The sequence below is a fragment of the Felis catus genome, chromosome C1 (genome assembly GCF_018350175.1).
Source record: "Felis catus isolate Fca126 chromosome C1, F.catus_Fca126_mat1.0, whole genome shotgun sequence".
Taxonomy (NCBI): domain Eukaryota; kingdom Metazoa; phylum Chordata; class Mammalia; order Carnivora; family Felidae; genus Felis; species Felis catus.
This window is the reverse complement of record NC_058375.1, coordinates 220,700,461-220,717,560: the sequence shown is the minus strand read 5'-3', so window position 1 is coordinate 220,717,560 and position 17,100 is coordinate 220,700,461. Positions and strand designations below refer to the sequence as shown.

Genomic DNA, 17,100 nt, shown 5'->3' with positions numbered 1-17,100 from the left:
CTTGTCTGGAGTCACACAGCTGATGGAGAGTGAAGCCCACAAGAATGGCCACGAAAGGCAATCAGGGTGTGGGTTGAAAGAGCCCAGGGGAGGGCGCAGTTGCAGGGCTAAGTCTTGCGGGGTCTGCCGGCCAGTCCAGTCTTGCTGCTGGGGGGAGGGACATGAATTCCACCAGGGGAAAGGAGAGTCAGAAAGTACAAAGAGAAGAGAAGAGAAGGAGTTGTAAAGGATGCGAGGCCAGCATGCAGATGCTAGGAGTCCCAAGGTCAGAAAAATATTAAAACCAAGAGGAGTCAAAATATTTGAAAAACCATACAGATTAATTTTCTGGAATGAAAGAAAAATAAACAACCTCAGATTGAAAGGGCTCACAGGGGGGCACCTGGGTGGCTCAGTCGGTTAAGTGTCTGACTTTGGCTCAGGTCATGATGTCGTGGCTCGTGGGTTCGAGCCCCGTGTCAGGCTCTGTGCTGACATGTCAGCTCGGAGGCTGCTTCGGATTCTGTCTCCCTCTCTCTCTCTCTCTGCCCCTCCCCGCCTTGTGCTCTGGCTCTCTCTCTCAAAAAATAAAAAACATTAAGCAAATAAATTTTAGAAAGGGGGGCTCACAGAAAAATACACACCTTTAGGAAGTTCTAGAAGCATCCTGAGAGAAAGAACATGGAGCAGGAACCCAGGGGACAGGGGACGTCTCAATAGCATACAAGGAGACCACGAAAGAATATTTTTTAAAAATTGGAGGAAACAGGGCACCTGGGTGGCTCCATCAGATGAGCGTCCGACTTTGGCTCAGGTCATGATTTCATAGCTTCTCAGTTCCAGCCCCGTGTCGGGCTGTGCGCTGACAACTCAGAGCCTGGAGCCTGCTTCCGATTCTGTGTCTCCCTCTCTCTCTGCCCTTCCCTCGCTTGCGCTCTGTCTCCCTGTCTCAAGAATAAATAAACATAAAAAAATAAAATACAAATTGAAGGAAACAAGCGTTGCACCTAGAGTTTTGTATCCAGCCCAATTAAAAGTATAATAAAAGTCTTCTCAGGAACCTGAAGCTTCAACATATTTTTCACCCAAAACCCACGTTAAAAATACGGTGTATTTCATGAACAACATAAATGCAGGAGAGGCTTCCCAGGGGTATGGAAAGTAACAATGACCACATTCCTGGGGATGAGTGTTAGTTATTTTAAACAAAAGTGAGGACCAAAGGAAAAAAAAAAAGAGTATGTCCACGATAACTCAGAACCATAATCCTAGACAATCAGGGCCCTGGAGTAAAGAATCTTTGGCAAGCTGAGGTACTTGAATGTTAGGGACAATATGTGACTACAGAGGTTCACGGGGTAAGTAAAAATGGTGTTAAATTTAGGGCAATTGCCATAAGAATAAAAGTAAGATCAAGGATAAAGCAGAAGAAAATTCACTATACTCCATGAAAAATAGAAAAAAATAAATACAATAAATAAAATTTTGTATAAGCTGGCAAACCAAATCTCAACATAACAGTTAATTACTATAAATGTAAGTGGATAAAATTCCAGTTAAAAGGTAACCCCCCCCAAAAAAAGGTACAACCTGATTAGATTTAAAAATGCTAACAATGGGTAGCTTAAAAGAGATACACTTAAAAAGAAAGATACAAGGGGCACATGGGTGGGTCAGTCGGCTGAGCATCCGACTCTGGAGTTTGGATCAGGTCATGATCTCACGGTTCATGCGTTGGACGGCAAGGAGCCTGCGTGGGATTCTCTCTCTCCATCTGTCTCTGACCCTTCCCCTCCCCCCTCTCAAAATAGATAAATAAACTTTAAAAAAGAGAAAGAGACAAATAGCTTAGAATAAAATGTTGGCAAAAGACATGCCAGGCAGATATGAACCAAAGGAAACTGGATATGACTTTCAAGTTTAAGACAAAAAAATTTTTTTAAACCCACATGGGACACCACATGTATGCTGATGAAATGGGCCACAGAACAATAGTGCACGTCCATCAGGATCATTTAAATACCCGAGAATAAGTCTCAACGTACATCATGCAAGATCTGCCAGACCTGCAGGGAGAAATAGGTATTTCAACAATTGTCACTAGAGATTTTAATTAAAAAAAAAATTTAATAGCTCAAGCAGACAAAAACTAGAAGTCTCCAAATCCTGAACATCATAATTAATAATCTTAAAATCATAAATATCTACAGAACTCTATACCCATCAAACAGAGAGTACAACCTTTTAGCACATGTGGAATAGTTACAGAAAAAGACCATGTGTCGGGAGCTGAAGAAGCCTCAATAAATTTCTGGGGCAACATTCCATGCAGCGGGCTGCGATGTTTGGCTTCTGCTTCAAGGTCCCCTCTGCGCCATGTGCTATGAAACCATGCTCGTCAGTGGGTGCCCCAGCCTTCCAGCTGCCCTTGGACTCAGGCAGAGGGGGCACTCCCAGGTCCTGAGAGGAGGAGAGTGGGGTCCAGGGCCAGGGGTTGGCTGCTCTGGTCCCTCTTGATGAGTGCTCAGCTAAGGCCTCTGTTCCCGCCAGGGCTGCTCCCTCTCCTCCCTCCCACCCCTTGCAGTCGGCCACAGTGTCACTGCAGTGTCACTCAGTCCTGGGGTTTCCCTTCTCCTACCTACACCTTTGTAAACAGTCCCTTTATCAAATACTCCTCACATTACCTAATTGGAGTGTGCCATCTGCCTCCTGCCAGGATCCTGACTGAACACAGACTTTGTTCTCAGGCGGTAATGCGATTAAATTAGAAACTGGTAACAAAAAGTTACGATAAAAGAAATACCGAAGCAAGCGAGCAAGAAACGCTATTGGAAAGTAAATAACATTATTAAACAAGGCATGGGCTTATAACCCACGAGTTTAAAAGGAGATCATCAGGGATATTAGAAATATTTAGATCTGCGGCGCCCGGGTAGCTCAGGCAGTTAAGCGTCCGACTTCGGCTCAGGTCATGATCTTGCGGTTTGTGAGTTCAAGCCGAGCGATGGGCTCTGTGCTGACAGCTGGGAGCCTGGAGCCTGCTTCGGATTCTGTGTCTCCCTCTCTCTCTGCCCCTCCCCTGCTCATGCTCTGTCTCTCTCCCTCAAAATAAATAAACATTAAAATAAAAAGAGAAATATTTAGATCTGAGTGATAATGAAACATCATATGTCCAAATTTGTGAGCCCTGATAAGGCTGTGCTGTAGAATGAAGTTTGCAGTTTTAAATATATCTGTCAGAAAATTAGATGGTTTAAAAATAAATGAGTTTGAGCACTTAGCTCAAGACGGAAGCAACATACAGACCCGGAGAACCAGGAAGGAGGGAAATCATCAACAAGGGCAGAAATGAGTGAAACAAGAGGAAAGATGAGAAGACGGCCCAAACAAAAAGTTGGTCCCTTGAAAATATTTAAAAATATTAACAGAGAAAAATGCAAGCAAACAAAGTACAGAATTTAAGAAGGAGAAATAACTAGAGAAGCGATTGACATAAGAATGAGTATATGCCGGTAATTTTAAAAGCTCAGTGAAATTGATCAATTCCTAGAAACATGTAAAATTTGGCTCAAGAAATAGAGAACTTGACCAGATCAATAAATATGATGAAAATGGAAATGCTAAAGCCCCCCCATGCCCCGCCCAGATAGTTTGGAAAAACAAGAATTTCTCTTTTATGTAGGTGGTTCCATGAAATAAAAGAAGAAAAGAAGAAAAGTTGGGGGGGGGGGCTTTGGGGGATGGGGTGGGAGGGTGGCCTCCTTGGCAGGATGCATATTCCAGGAGCTGGGCTGGAAAGGGACCTGGGCACCTTGTTACTCTGGAGGAATGTGCCACACAGATGGTGCAAATCGAGGCGAAGCCCCCCAGCCCTCACTGAGTGGGGTGGGGATTCAATGGTTAACTAAAACCTTCAGGACAGCGTCCTGCACCTGCTGGGCGCTGGGGGAGGCTGAGCCACGGGGATGCAGAGAAAGCTGATGGCAGGAGCTGGGCTGGAAAGGGAGCTGAGCACCCCGCTTCCGCGAAGGCATAACGTCACCGCGCCCACCGCAGTTCCGGTGGGTGAGCTGGCTGGAGGCTCCGTCAAAGGTGCCACCCCCTAGGGTGGCCGGTGGAGGTCGGTGGCAACAGCGAGGCCAGTCGGTCTGGGTGGCCTGGGAAGCCGCTGGACGGGTTGACGCAGGCTGGGTTTGCCCGTGTGGCCCGGCAGCAGCGTGTGACCTGGTCCACGGAAGTTAGGCTGAGCAGGCAGGGTGTGAGGACCGTGGGGGCTGATGACCCGGAGAAGTGGGGCGGGCGGCGGGTGGGGGTCTCCACCCAAGGCATGATGGGAGGAGAAGCGGGAGGCGGCCGGCCGGTTGCATCATCCCTGCGAGAAGAGCTGTGCGCGATGCTCTGGTCCCCTCCAGTGCCGGACCGAGCCTGCAGACGCGATTAAAATTCACCTGTTACACCGGAGTCGGTGTCCGCTCCCCGCCCCCCACCGCCCCTCCCTGCGGCAGGGACCCCACCGAGTCTTTGTCCCTCTGCGACCAGGCGCTCGTGCTGCCAGCCTCGCGGGTGGGGGGCTGGGGGCAGGCGGAGATTTCACTAGAAAGGGGTCACACTTGGGGGGAAGGCCCGGGGCGGGATCCGCGGCAAGTGCGGGTGGGCAGGGGGCCTCTGGGCAAGTGCGGGTGGGCAGGGCGCCGCCCGGTCACTCACCCCCGCGGCGGGGGGGGGTGGGGGGGTGGCGCGCGGGGACTGCGCGGGCGGAGGGGGCGCCGCGTTCGAGCCCGGGGTCGGTTCCCCACGTCTCCCACCGAGCAGACCGCGGTGTCGTGTCGGCGGTGATGTCACAGCTCGGCTCCAGGCCCCCCGCCCCCTCCGGTCCCAGTCCCCCTCCCCGAGGCGGCCGCGACGCCCGTCCCTCTCCCCGCGCGACAAACCAGCTGGCGGCTGGGGCTCGGGCGCCGCGCGCAGCCAACCAGCGCGGCGGGAGGGGCGCGGGGCGGGCCGGGCCGGGGGCGCGCAGCCCGTCACGCGGTGCCGCCGTCACAGCGCCCAGCGCAGCCCAGGAGCGGCAGCAGCTCCGCGCTCGGGGACCCGCGCCCATGCCGGGCCGCCGCCAGTGACGCCGGAGAGGTAAGGCGGCCGCCCGCCTGGCCTCGCCCCTGCGCCCCGCTGCCCGCACCTGCCTGCGCTGCGCCCCCCCCGCCCCCCGGAGCCGCGTCCTTGTCGCCGCCGGCACCGCGCGCGCGGCCCCTGCTCTCCCCCCGACGCTCCCCGTCCCCGAGGAGAACAATGGGGCAAATTCAGGGGTGACCGCCCTTCAGTCGCGGCCCGGCCGGACCCTCGGGAAAGGCCCCGTCGCCGCGACCCCTGCTGGGGCGGGACCGTCGCCGGGAGGGGCGGGGGTCGCCAGGGGAGGGCGCGCGCCGCCGGTGGCCTCTCGAGACGCCCCCTCCGTCGCTTCCTCCCTAGTCCTTCCCTGGAGAGGGGCCGGCGGGCTAGACCGCGGGGGAGGGCGGGCCGGGGCGAAGCGGAGAGCGCGCGGCCGGGGGCGCGGGGCAGCTGCCCGGGCCCCCGGGGTGGGGGAGGGGGTGCTGGAGCCCGGAGCCTACCAGGCGGGGCGGGGCGGGACGGGCGGGGGCTGCGGCTGGAGGCCCGCTTCGTGCGCACCTCGGGGGGGGGGGTGGGGAGTGCCCTTCATCCTCCCCCCCCGCCGCATCCTCTTCGGGAGAGACCCCAGCTCCATTCTAGAAAAGCTTGGGAGGGGCCGTCAGCGGATGAGGCCTGTATCTACGCAGCCGGCGCCCCAGTAACAGGTGTGGCCCGGCGGCGGGCAGGGAGGGGGCTGCGGGGCCGCCCGACTCGTGTGACAGGGACCAGCGCGGACGCGAGGACCCCCGGACTCCCCGTTTAGGCTGCGGCTCCCCCTCCCTCCTCCCACCGCAAACCAGGGGCGCAGCCCGTGTGCTCGAGAAGGGGCGGCGGAGGCATCCCAGGGCCGAGCGAGGGTCTGCGGTCCCCTGGGCGCTGGGTGGGCGGGGTGGGGGTGGGGGGCCAGCGGGCCGCAGGGCCGAGTAGGGGGGAAGGGAGGGAGGGAATGCCAAGTCATGGGGCCTGCTGGGCGCGGGCACGACGTCGCCCCGGCGCGGACCCGATGCGCGCCCTCGTTTCCAGGAATAGGGACTTTTCCCGAGCGACCGGTGGCCCCCTCCCCAAGAGGCGGCCCCCTCCGAGGCGCGCCCGCTTTGCTGGGACCAGAGGCCCGTTAGGGCATCGAATTGGACCTTGCGGCTGCGGAGAGGAGGAGGTGCGGGGAGGTCCCTGCCGCGCAGGGCTGGCCGGTCCCAACCCCGGGGGAGGACTGCAAGACAGAGCGCCCGCTCCTGCGGAGCTGTCACACCCGACCCGCTCTCCCTGCCCTGCTGTCTGTCTGCCTAAAGGGGCTCTGCCGGGGGCAGCCTGGCCCGGATGCCTGGCCTCTCGGCCCGAGAAGGCAGCTGCAGGTTTGAAGGCCAGCTCTGGGGTCCAGAGCGGGGGGGGCTGGGACCGCACCTGCGGCGGCCATTTTGCAGGTGTGGTTGGCCACCCGCCTCGGCCAGGGCCGCGGGGTGAGGGTGGGCAGGCGTGGCGCCGGCAGCGGGGCGCAGCGTCTGCAGGGGCGGGTGAGGGATGCTGCGAGGGCCAGGGCCAGGCGCCAGGGCTGCTCTTGGCCGGGGTCGAGATCCAAGATGGGCTGATGCTTGCAGGGAGGCTGGCTGGGAGACCCAGAGGGGGTGGGCGGGGGGAGTCAGCCTCTACCTGGATGCTAGGTCTGCGGAGGGCACTGGGTTCAAGATAGGGACCGGGTGAGCAGCTCTGTCCCGCCTTCTGCTGGCATCTGAAGACAGGAGGGGTGTCCTCTGTGGGGTGTGGTCCACAGGACAGAGAGACTGGGATCGGGCTTGGAGTCAGGGCTCCCCGAACCCAAGAGTCCCAGTGGGGTGGGGACGCGACGAGGGCCTGCTGAACATCTGCTGTGTGCCCTGTCCCCTCTCCCACACTAGAGTGTCCCACAGACTGCCCCTCCTGGGGCCTTGCCCTGGGCCAGCCACAGCCAGCCGGAGACTGGACAAAGCTAAAATTTATGCCACCCGACACAGGGGCCCGTCCACTCTGCCTCGACCCCCTTCAGTCACCACTGCAGACCCAGGGCTGACCATGTCCTTTGGAAGGAGAGCGAGATGGGGCCCTGGGACCACCGGATTGGGGACTGTGGGGGGGAGGGACTACCAGCTTTGGGAACCATGCCCTTCATGCCTGAGACCCCGTACCTCTGAGAGTGGTCACTCAGCCGCTAGTGACCCCCAGGATGAGCACAAGGTCGTCCTCCTGCCCACTCCTGAGTGCTCCCTAGAGCACTGCCCCATTTAGGGTTCTTGGGCCCAAGGGAGTGGATCCCCACCCACATCCACTGCCTCCCTTTCCCCACCCAGACCCAGGAGCATCTCAGGGCCTGGTTGGGGCTGGACCACACCCTGCCCCAAACCTCTCAGCTTGGCTGGGGTGCTCAGGGGCAGAGCCAGGCAGGTGGGTCTGTTCTGTCCCATCAGCTGATGGGCCTCACCCCACAGCAGGGGTGGGGTGGCAGGCAGGGCATAAGGGTTGGGGGGGGGGTGTGGGCGTGTGACTCACTGCCCCACCTGACCTAGCAGGTTTGCAGTTTAAGTCCCAAGAGGACCGTGATTCTGGCTTTGGGCACCCCCCCACCCCAGGTGCCTCAGGAACTCAGTGAGGGGCCATTGCACGGGGGGCACTGGAAGTGTGGAGGGCAGGGTCAAGTCAACGGTCCGCTGAGGCTCAGCCTCTGACCGTCTGGGTTTCTCTCCAGCCCTTCCTGTGTGCCTCCACGGTCACGTCCCCCGCCCCGGCCAGCTCCCACCCTGGCTTTGTCATGCGAGCCCCTGGGAGCCCCTTGCTAGCTGGTGAGGCCTCACTGGGCGCTGTCCCTGGCACTGGGCAGGACTTACCTGCCGCCTGGGTGGCTGGGTATCTGAGAGGAGGGGCTGTCGCCTTCTCGAAAGCCTCCTCCGCCTGGCTTTAATCTGCTAATCCTGGTCCCACAGTCTGGCTGCCTGAGCCCTGCCCGCCCCCCCCCATGCAGACAGAAGCCCAGGGGTGCAGAGTGCCCGCACTGCCCGCCTGCTGGGTTCCAGGGCCCCCTGGGTCGGGGGTGGGGGTGCTGGCCAGGACCCTCGCCTCCTGTTCCTTCTTACTCCTCAGCCTGCTCCACACTGGTCTTGGGCTGGTTGTGCACACAACAGTCCCTTACACGCTCAGTCTCAACACACCCCCACGCACACTCACTCACATACGCTCATGCTTCCGGCCTTACTCGCACTCATACACATATTCACACACGCACATTCACATTCACCCATAGACACACTTACACACCCAACCTCACCCTCTCACTGTCTCTTACACACGCGGCCTCACACACTCTTCCAGTCTCACTCTCGCACACTCAACCCCCCCCCCACACTCCCCTCTCACACGCGCACACGTGCACACACGCACACAGCCCTCGCTTGTCTTTGTTCCTGCCTAATCCTCTCTCTTCTCTGGAGCCTTCCACCCAGCCTCCACGGGAGGTCCCTGGACCCCCTCACATGCCACCACCTTGAAGCCAGCTGCAAGCCCCCACTGTAGGTGGTGGGTCGGGGGAGAGAAGTAGGCATTTAGTGGGTGCAGACTGCGTTGCACATCTCATGGGCCTCTCCTCGTGGGGGGCTCCCAAGCCCCCAGCCACTCGGGCGGTGCTCTCCCGTTTCTCAGATCTGGAGACTAAGGCTCCTGATGGGCCTGTGGCTTGTCCGGAGGCCCTGAGAGTCCACCCAGCTCCCTAGACCCCGGAGATGGCTGCTCTTAGTACTTCCTGCCCTACTTGACACCCCTCTACGCCACCCCACCCACCGGCCTACCCCCCCAACGCCACTGCCTCACTCCCACCCCCCCACCCCTCCACCCCCCACCCCAACCCTCTACCCCCACCCCACCCACCGGCCTGCCCCCCCACCCCACTGCCTCACTCCCACCCCCCCACCCCTCCACCCCCCACCCCAACCCTCTACCCCCACCCCACCCACCGGCCTGCCCCCCCACCCCACTGCCTCACTCCCAACCCCCCACCCCTCCACCCCCCACCCCAACCCTCTACCCCCACCCCACCCACCAGCCTCATCCCCCACCCCTCACCCCACTGCCTCACTCCCACCCACCCTACCCCTCTACCCCACACCCCAACCCTCTACCCCCACCCCACCTACCAACCTGCCCCCCTATCCCATTGCCTCACTCCCACCCACCCCACCCCTACACTCCCCACACCAACCCTCTACCCCCACCCCACCCACCGGCCTCACTCCCCACCCTTCACCCACTGCCTCACTCCTACCCACCCCACCACACCCCACCCCAACCCTCTACCCCCACCCCACCCACTGGCCTGCCCCCCCACCCCACTGCCTCACTCCCACCCACACCACCCCTCCACCCCCCACCCCAACGCTCTACCCCCACCACACCCACCGGCCTGCCCCCCACCCCACTGCCTCACTCCCACCCACCCCACCCCTCCACCTCCCATCCCAACCCTCTACCCCCACCCCACCCACCGGCCTGCCCCCCCAACCCCACTGCCTCACTCCCACCCACCCCACCCCTCCACCCCCCACCCCAACCCTCTACCCCCACCCCACTCACCGGCCTCACTCCCCACCCCTCACCCCACTGCCTCACTCCCACCCACCACACCACCCCCCACCCCAACCCTCTACCACGACCCCACCCACCGGCCTGCCCCCCCCACCCCACTGCCTCACTCCCACCCCCCTCCACCCCCCACCCCAACCCTCTACCCCTACCCCACCCACCGGCCTGCCCCCCCACCCCACTGCCTCATTCCCACCCCCCCCACCCCCCACACCAACCCTCTACCCCCACCCCACCCACCGGCCTGCCGCCCCACCCCACTGCCTCACTCCCACCCCCCCTCCACCCCCCACACCAACCCTCTACCCCCACCCCACCCACCGGCCTGCCCCCCCACCCCACCACCTCACTCCCACCCACCCCACCCACCGGCCTGCCCCCCCCACCCCACTGCCTCACTCCCACCCACCCCACCCCTCCACCCCCCAACCCAGCTCTCTACCCCCACCACACCCACCGGCCTGCCCCCCCACCCCACTGCCTCACTCCCACCCCCCCACCCCTCCACCCCCCAAACCAAACTTCTACCCTCACCACACCCACCGGCCTGCCCCTCCACCCCCCACCCTACTGCCTCACTCCCACCCACCCCACCCCTCCACCCCCCACCCCACCCCTCCAACCCCCACCCCACCCACCAGCCTGCCCCCCACCCCTCATCCCACTGCCTCACTCCCACCCACCCCACCCCTCCACCCCCCAACCTAACCCTCTACCCCTGCCCCACCCACTGGCCCGCCCCCCACCCCCCACACCACTGCCTCACTCCACCCACCCCCACCCCTCCCCTCCATACATACCCCAACCCCAAACCCCCAACCCAATCCTCTACCCCCACCATCCCACCCACCACCCCTACCTGTCCCCTCACATCCCCACCACACTCTTCTGTCCCAGTGCCCCACCCACCCCACCTCACAAACAGTAGGCGTCCAGTAAATGCTATTTTCTTGTTGAGCTGGTTGTTTCAGCGCAAGTGGTCCATTTCCTGTGTGCCCAGAGAAGGCAGCCACCGCCCTGTTCGGGTGTAGATTTTCTGTGTGCCTTCACAGCTCCCGTTTAGGGCCCTGTGTTTCCTGGGGAAAGAGCCCCCCTGCTCTGGGTGTCCTGTGAGGCTCCCGAAATGCAGCTCTGGGGAGGGGGTGGGGATGGCCCCCACTGCACCTGCAGACCCCTCTCCTGCCTTCAGAATGAGGCTGGTGGTGCCCAGGAGTGCCCTAGGGGGGTGTCGGGAGTCCTCTCCCCCCTCTCAGGTCTAGCCCAGCCAGTAGTGCTCAGGGGGGCATCGGTGTTCTTCCCCAGCTGTCGTCAGCTCTGCCAGGATGGTGAGGGGCAGGGCTGGGCCATCAGTGCCCACGGGCTGTGGGTCCATGAGCACCAGACATCTGAGGGGCCCCTGTGGGGCTGGGGCACGGAGGTTGTCATCTGCTTTGTGTCATCTGATCCTCACTGTCCGCCTGCTCCTGATGCTTGGGCCACAGCACGGACACAGGCCCTGGTGCCTGAAAGGTGTCGGGATAAGCAGTGATGTGGCGGCCAGGCCCAGAGTGGAGGAGGAGACTTAGGGCCTCCCTCTCCTCTGCATGAGCTCCATGCTTGGGCAGGACGTTCTTCACTAGCGCCTTATTCCCCAGCCCTCAATCACACTCTGTCCTGCCAGGTCCCCTCTTTCCTGGCTCCCACACCCCCTGGAGCCCCCTCCCTGCTGTCTCCCTCCTGTCTGTAACCTGCCACGTGCCAGCCTGCCTGTTGCTCACCACATCCCCTGGGTCAGTGGCTCTGTTTCTCGGACCCCAGAGCTACTCTGGTTTTGGCTTCCTGTCCTGTGTGACTTCCTGAAAATGGTGATGAGTTCTTGGCCATGTGTCTGCGTCTCTGCTCTGTCCTCACGCTGGGTACGTGGTTTGTCCGGCGGCACTTGTTTTCCTTAAACGTTCCGCTCAGAACACTCGACATTGGCTTCATGGCCTGCTGCATCCAGTTCCTTACGAGCAAAGATCCACCCCTTTTCTTTTCCTGTTTTCTTCCTCCACTTTATGCATTGTCTTCTCGTCTTGTTCTCTTTTCTTTCATATATCGTGTCTCCTTTTTTAGGTCTTACTTTCTGGGCAGTTTTGGACTTCATTTGCAAGTTCTTGGAATTGTGTATTTCAGCACCTACCTTTTCCATCTCTAAGAGCTCCTTCTTTCTTGTTACTAACTGTTCTTGTTTCACAGCATCCTGTTCTTGTTTTGGAAATGTATTATTTTCTTGAAACGTTCTGAGTATATTCATTGAGGGTTTTTTTTTTTTTTCATTTGCTTGTTTTTGCTTCCATTCTGTGCTTTATCTCTTGTTTTCTGCTGGTTTATTCTGGTCTTTACCTTTGAAACTTTTTACTCCTGTCTTGTACACGGAAGTCCTCGTGGGCCTGTTTGTGTTGGGGAGCCCACTGGGTAGTAAAGCGTGCTGCCACTGGTTTCCCCAGGTCTGAGTGGGATTCCGACTGGCACTCGGTGTGGGCTGTGGAGGCTCCACTGGCAGCCTTTGCTTTTGGTCTGGAGGGTTAGGAGCTGGATCCAAGCTGTCCTGCTCCCTCATACTGGAGTGTGGGGCGCCGGCATCCACACTGAAGCACTCACTCTCACCGGGCATTTCCTTCCATGTCTGTGAGAAGAAACGTCAGCTGTGTGCCTGAAAGTGTTGGCAGCCGCTGCCCTCTGTGAGGGTGGGTGGCAGGGAAGGGGGGAAAGTTTTACTGATGTGGCTGTTCTACAGGCAGACTTACACTGAGGACCCTTTCTCCAGCCTCACTTCCTGCCCCTGCTCTCTGCTGGCTGCTTTGAGCCCAGGAGCCCAGAACCCCCGAGGCCCCTGCCGTGTGCCAGCCCCTTCCGGGCCGTGTCTGGCTCCGCCCCCTCCCACAAAGGTATGAGGGCCTGAGGTCATGGGTGATGCCTCTCCCCTGCCCTTCACCATTGGGGTGACTCACTGGCGTGCTCTGGGGCCTCCAGAGTGACCCCTGGCCATGCCTGGCACTCGTGCAGCCCGGGGGTCCTCCTCACCCTTCTGAGGGGTCTAGGGGCCCGGCCGGCGTGGACTGCAATGTGTATCTGTTGTAATACTAAGAAAAGCTAGTTTGTCTTTTCTCAAACTCTTCAGGAAACATCAGTGTTTCAGGAGGAGGTGCTGCATTGCTGTGGTGCTGCAGGGTGTGCCCTTGGCTGGGGGGGGCAGACCGATGCCCGAGGGGACAGTGGCCAGGGAGGCCTTGGCGCCCAGTGCGGATGTGTGCAGGGGCCGGCCCCAGGCCTCGGGCAGCCTTTGCTCGTCCGTTTCTCCACAGAGGTTTGGCCTCTGCTTGCGCCTGCTGCCCACACCCCTGCTCCGTTCCTTTGTCCTGTTCCTTGGAGAAATACTCCAAGGGCCCTGAGAAACAGACGTGAGCTCCTCGAGGGGCTGGTCCCATCCTCTGTGTCCGCAGTGACCTGTCCGCGGTTGGGTCCTCCGCGTGTTTTCACCAAGTGAACGGATTTCAACTCCCCTCCTAACCCGGAGGCCTTGGCCCATGGCTCCGGGTCTCCCTCCCCCGGGGTCCTGACCATCGTCACTTCCTCGTCCACATGCGTGCCTGCTGTCGCCTGGCCCCTCTCGCCCTTCTCCTGCTGACTGTCTTCTCTGCCCCCCTTCTCACGGATGCAGCCCAGGTCTTGTCGCCCTCAGACACTGATGGCAGCCCTCTTCGGGCCACGGGGCAGACCCTCGTGGCTCGGGGGCCCTCTGGAACAGTTCCTCGGGCTCCCCTTGGGTTCTGGCGTGCTCCCTGCACCTGCGTGGTTCTCCCGGCTCTGAGCCCGGGCTGGCCTGCTCATCACCCCTGCACACGCCCTCCGGGCCGCCCTCTGCAGCACCTGCAGCCACGTGACCCTCCACCCCTAAAGGGACCATGGCGCGCTTTCTGCCTTCCCGTGTCCTCTCAGACGCCTCACCAGGCGCTGGGAGGGGAGCTTGGCCTTCTTCCTGCTCTCCAGCTTGTGGCGTGTCTGCGGCAGTGACCCCCCAGCCCCACACCTTCACACCCCCCCGCCGGCAGCCCCGCCCCCTGCCGTGGGTGTCACGGGCTGGCTCCGCCCCCTGCCTCATCACCCTGATTTCCTGCTCCCCTTCCTGGCGAGACTTCTCGAAAGAAGTTAAACACTGTTGTTATGTGATAGGACTCACGAAAAAGAATACAGAGCGTGTCCACAAACAGCCACGTGTCCACCCTCAACTTCAGAGGTAAAGCTTTCCCAGCACGCTCCCCGGTTCCCCGGCACTGAGGGCGACCACCCCCCTAACCCTCGCGAGGGGGCTCTGGGGCCCGGCCGCCTTGCTGACCCGGAGGGCCACATCAAAGCCTCGGCGGCACCCGTGGTCAGACTCCTGACCTGACCTGAAGGCTCGTCATCACCCAGACTGCCCTCCGCGTGCTCAGAGCTGCGTCATGGACCCCAAGGCTCCCCCGTGGGTGTGCAGCCCTGCATGGGCCGAATCCCCTCACGCGTCCGTCCGTGTCCCGCCGGGCTGTCTGAGTGACGTTCGCTGTTTATGACATTCCCAGGGACTGTGTCTCTGCTTCATTCGGTCCCATCTGGACAGCCGCGGTGTGACCTGTCCTGTCTCCGGTCGGTGGACAGCCAGTCTCTCCATCCCCTTCCTCTTCCCTCCTCTTTCTCCTTTCTGCTGCAGACACTGCAGTGTTGGGGTACACGTCTGGTCACAGAGCGGCCGGTCCCATAGTCTGCGACTGTACTGGATGTGTCTCCCCGTGTCGTTTCTAAGGCGGCCATGCCGGTGAGCTGTTCCCAGGAGGACCGTGCTGTTCCCTTTGACCTGTCCTTACAACAGGTCGTGTTGCCACATGCTTTAACGCTGGGACCCGAGGGGTGTGGTTTGGAGCCCACGCTCTTGATTACCGTGGTGGTTGAGTGTCGTGTCCTGTAAGTTACCTGTTCAGATCTCGTTGCTATTTTCTCGACCTTTTTGTTTGTTTATTTGGTTTTTGTGTGTTGTCTGTATGTTCTGCACACGAGTCCGCGTGATTAGATGTGCTAAAGACATCTCCGGGCGCCTGAGCGTCTCTGCACCCACGATGGTATCTCGATGTCTGGGCTTTTCCTTCTGGAGTCTTCTGTGGGTTGAAGCCTCAAAGGAGAACGTGGAGATAGCACCCGTCTTCGTTTTCTCCCCAAACTGTTGTTCACGTTCGGGTCTTGAGTCTGGGTGGAATTGGATTTGGTATAAAAAAGGAATCTAATTCTGTGTTTCTCCATATGGCCAGCCAGTTGTCTTCATCCACCCGGGCCGCTGTAACAGAACACGCCAGGCTGGGCGGCTCATAGGCCCCAGTGATTTCTCACACTTCTGAGGCTGGAAGTCCAAGGTCAGGGTGCCGGCAGGGCCAGGTTCTGGCGAGCGCCCGCTCTGGGTTGCAGTTGGCCAACTCCATCGTAGAGCGGAAGCAGGCTCTCTTGGGACTTTGATAAGGGCACTAATCCCATTCGTGCGGCCCACCCTCACCAACTCGTCTGACCCTAACCGCCTCCCACTGCCTCCCCCATACCACCCCGTGGGGTAGGGCTTGGGTTAGGAATGTGGGGACACGGACGTTCAGTCCACAGCCAGTTTTGTCAGCCATGCAGCTTCCGGATCCCTCCCTTCCCCGCTGACCCGCACAGCCCCCTTGGTCCGCTCTCCGAAGGGCTGGGTCTGTGCACGTGTGTTTCTGGGTCTCTTCTGTTACCCTGGTGGTGACTCACCTGGTCCCAGCCACGCCATCTTGACCACCATAGCTTTATATTAAATCTTCATACCAGGAGGGCGTGTCCTCATCTACCCTCTTGTGTTTCTTCAGACGGTTTTCGGTATTCACAGCGCCTCACTCTTCCGCAGAAATTTTTGGAAAGAGTTTGTCAACTTTCCAGAAAAAAATGTATTTGTGGTTTCGTTTGAAATTACAGTGAATTTTTGATTCACTCGGGTGAAAATAAACGTTTTTTAAAAGATATTGAAAATTTTCCACAAACAAGTTATAAGTCTTCATTTATTTAGATTTTCTATAAAATTTTTGTGAAGGTTAAAAATGTCCTTATAAAAGTTATGCACATCTTTTGTGATATTTATTACTATCAAGGTCCTGTATGCTTTGGGTCAATTTTTATTTTTAATTTTTTAACGTTTATTTATTTTGAGAGAGAGAGAGAGAGAGAGAGAGTGAGCGAGCAGGGGAGGGGCAGAGAGGGGGGAGACAGGGAATTGGGTTATTCTTCAAAGGTACCTTAAAAATATATTTAACCACTAGGGTGGCTCAGCCGGTTAAGCATCCAACTCTTGATTTCAGCTCAGGTCATGATCTCATGCTCATGAGATCAAGCCCCACGTGGGGCCCTGCGCTAAGCATGGAGCCTACTTGGGATTCTCTCTCTCTCTCAAAAAAGAGATACACACACACACACACACACACACACACACACGCACATCTTTAACTCTTTGCCTCTAGTATATTCCAGTGTGGTTGGTTTCTAGCAATTTTACCGTACCTTCCCCGATTCAAATAATTTGTCTGTGGATCCTCTTGATTTCTGTGTGGATAAGCAAATGGTCTGTAAATGATGGCAATTTGGGTTTCTTCTTTCCAATCTGTATTTTGTCATTGTTGTTTCTTTTTCATGTCTTATCGCTCTGGCCAGAACCACCACTTCCATGTGAAATAGAAGTGTGATGGGCATCCCAAACTTGTTCTTGAATGTAAAGGAAATGTTCCTAATATTTTAGCATTAAGTGTAATGTTTGGGTAGGTTTTTAGCAGATACATATCATGAGATTAAAGATTTCTTTTATTCTCGTATTGCCAAGAGTTTTATCATAAACAGATTTTGAAAATTATTGAATGCTTTTTCAGTATCATTTGGCTTTTTCTCCTTTAATCTGCTATGTGGTGAATTCTATTAATGGATGTACTTATGTTAAACCATACATATGTTATCATACCGGTATTCTTGGAGTAAACCTACCGCGTTACCCGTTTTATTTGCTGCTTGGCCTTCTTGCTAATGTTTCAGACTTTTGTATCTATGTTCATCTGTGAGGTCAGTCTATGGGCTTCTTTTCTCAAATTTCTTTTGTCTAATTTGATGCTAAGGTCATATTGGCCTCAGTGAATGAGTCGGGAGTATAATCTCCCTTCCTGTGTCTGCCTCTCATTTTTCTGTTCTCTTAAAGAGTTTGATTACGATTGGAATTACCTAGGTTTTTGAATGTGTGTTGGGGTTCACTTGCAAAAAATGTCTGTGTCTGCTGGGTTTTTTTGGTAGGTAGGTTTTTAAACTATTGAATCAACTTCTTTAATAGTTATAGGA

General features: G+C 57.9%; 1 protein-coding gene across 18 annotated transcripts in view; it reads left to right on the top strand.

Annotated features, from left to right (window-relative positions):
* The first annotated feature begins 3,887 nt into the window (after window positions 1-3,887).
* KIF1A (kinesin family member 1A) overlaps window positions 3,888-17,100 on the top strand; it is a 100,973-nt gene continuing 87,760 nt past the window's right edge. For 17 of the 18 annotated variants that reach the window (XM_023259987.2, XM_023259986.2, XM_045034732.1 and 14 more), the window contains exon 1: window positions 4,974-5,106. The gene's annotated coding sequence lies outside the window, so the exon portion shown is untranslated. Of the gene's footprint in view, window positions 4,041-4,973; window positions 5,107-17,100 lie in introns of those variants that run through there. The other variant, XM_023259973.2, reaches the window with a different exon arrangement.